We start from the raw sequence: 3,091 nt of genomic DNA, 5'->3' as shown, positions 1-3,091 counted from the left end.
CTTACCGGTTCAAGAGGTAATACTTCATCAAGTTCTACCTTCCTCCCACTTATTTCTTTCGAGAGAAACTCCTTCTCTAGAAAGGACCCATTCTTGGCAACAAAGATCTTGCCTTCGGATCTGAGGTAGAAGGTATACCCAACAGTTTCTTTAGGGTATCTTATGAAGACGCATTTTTCCGACTTGGGTTCGATCTTTTCAGGTTGAAGTTTCTTGACATAAGCATCGCATCCCCAAACTTTTAGAAATGACAGCTTAGGTTTCTTCCCAAACCATAATTCATACGGTGTCGTCTCAACGGATTTCGATGGAGCCCTATTTAAAGTGAATGCGGCAGTCTCTAAAGCATAGCCCCAAAATGATAACGGTAAATCGGTAAGAGACATTATAGATCGCACCATATCTAATAGAGTGCGATTACGACGTTCGGACACACCATTACGCTGTGGTGTTCCAGGCGGCGTGAGTTGTGAAACTATTCCACATTTTCTTAAGTGTGTGCCAAATTCGTGACTCAAGTATTCTCCCCCACGATCTGATCGCAAGAACTTAATTTTCCTGTCACGTTGATTCTCAACCTCACTCTGAAATTCCTTGAACTTTTCAAAGGTCTCAGACTTGTGTTTCATTAAGTAGACATACCCATATCTACTCAAGTCATCAGTGAGGGTGAGAACATAACGATAGCCACCGCGAGCCTCAACACTCATTGGACCGCACACATCAGTATGTATGATTTCCAATAAGTTGGTTGCTTGCTCCATTGTTCCTGAGAACAGAGTCTTGGTCATTTTACCCATGAGGCATGGTTCGCACGTGTCAAATGATTCGTAATCAAGAGACTCTAAAAGTCCATCTGCATGGAGCTTCTTCATGCGTTTGACACCTATGTGACCAAGGCGGCAGTGCCACAAGTATGTGGGACTATCATTATCAACCTTACATCTTTTGATATTCACACTATGAATATGTGTAGCATTACGCTCGAGATTCATTAAGAATAAACCATTCATCATCGGAGCATGACCATAAAACATATCTTTCATATAAATAGAACAACCATTATTCTCGGATTTAAATGAGTAGCCATCTCGTATTAAACGAGATCCTGATACAATGTTCATGCTCAAAGCTGGCACTAAATAACAATTATTGAGGTTTAAAACTAATCCCGTAGGTAAATGTAGAGGTAGCGTGCCGACGGCGATCACATCAACCTTGGAACCATTCCCGACGCGCATCGTCACCTCGTCCTTCGCCAGTCTCCGCTTATTCCGCAGCTCCTGCTTTGAGTTACAAATGTGAGCAACCGCACCGGTATCAAATACCCAGGAGCTACTACGAGTACTGGTAAGGTACACATCAATTATATGTATATCACATATACCTTTTGTGATGCCGGCCTTCTTGTCCGCTAAGTATTTGGAGCAGTTCCGCTTCCAGTGACCACTTCCCTTGCAATAAAAGCACTCAGTCTCGGGCTTGGGTCCATTCTTTGGCTTCTTCCCGGCAGCTTGCTTACCGGGCGCGACAACTCCCTTGCCGTCCTTCTTGAAGTTCTTCTTACCCTTGCCTTTCTTGAACTTAGTGGTTTTATTCACCATCAACACTTGATGTTCCTTTTTGACTTCTACCTCTACTGATTTCAGCATTGCAAATACTTCAGGAATGGTCTTTTCCATCTCCTGCATATTGAAGTTCATCACAAAGCTCTTGTAGCTTGGTGGAAGCGACTGAAGGATTCTGTCAATGACCGCGTCATCCGGGAGATTAACTCCCAGCTGAGTCAAGCGGTTATGCAACCCAGATATTTTGAGTATGTGCTCACTGACAGAACTATTTTCCTCCATCTTACAGCTGAAGAACTTGTCGGAGACTTCATATCTCTCGACCCGGGGATGAGCTTGGAAAACCATTTTCAGCTCTTCGAACATCTCATATGCTCCGTGTCGCTCAAAACGCTTTTGGAGCCCCGGTTCTAAGCTATAAAGCATGCCGCACTGAACGAGGGAGTAATCATCAGCACATGTCTGCCAAGCGTTCATAACGTCTTGGTTCTGTGGGACGGGTGCGTCACCTAGCGGTGCTTCTAGGACATAATCTTTCTTGGCAGCTATGAGGATGATCCTCAGGTTCCGGACCTAGTCCGTATAGTTGCTGTCATCGTCTTTCAGCTTGGTTTTCTCTAGGAACGCGTTGAAGTTGAGGACAACGTTGGCCATTTGATCTACAAGACATAATGTAAAGATTTTAGACTAAGTTCATGATAATTAAGTTCATCTAATCAAATTATTCAATGAACTCCCACTTAGATAGACATCCCTCCAGTCATCTAAGTATAACATGATCCGAGTTGACTAGGCCGTGTCCGATCATCACGTGAGACGGACTAGTCAACATCGGTGAACATCTTCATGTTGATCGTATCTTCTATACGACTCATGCTCGACCTTTCGGTCTTCTGTGTTCCGAGGCCATGTATGTACAGGCTAGGCTTGTCAAGTCAACCTAAGTGTACTGCGTGTGTAAATCTGTCTTACACCCGTTGTATGTGAATGTTGGAATCTATCACACCCGATCATCACGTGGTGCTTCGAAACAACGAACAGTCGCAACGGCGCACAGTTAGGGGGAACACTTTCTTGAAATTATTATGAGGGATCATCTTATTTACTACCGTCGTTCTAAGTAAACAAGATGCAAAAACATGATAAACATCACATGCAATCAAATAATAGTGACATGATATGGCCAATATCATATAGCTCCTTTGATCTCTATCTTGGGGCTCCCGGCTCCATGATCATCTTGTCGCCGGCATGACACTATGATCTCCATCATCATGATCTTCATCATCGTGTCTCCTTGAAGTTGTCTTGTCATCTATTACTTCTACTACTATGGCTAACACTTTAGCAATAAAGTAAAGTAATTACATGACATTTATGTTGACACGCAGGTCATAAATAAATAAAGACAACTCCTATGGCTCCTGCCGGTTGTCATACTCATCGACATGCAAGTCGTGATTCCTATTACAAGAACATGATCAATCTCATACATCACATATATCATTCATCATTCATCACAA

The sequence above is a fragment of the Triticum dicoccoides genome, chromosome 3A, assembly GCF_002162155.2.
Source record: "Triticum dicoccoides isolate Atlit2015 ecotype Zavitan chromosome 3A, WEW_v2.0, whole genome shotgun sequence".
Classification (NCBI taxonomy): Eukaryota; Viridiplantae; Streptophyta; class Magnoliopsida; order Poales; family Poaceae; genus Triticum; species Triticum dicoccoides.
Note: the sequence above shows the minus strand (reverse complement) of the source record.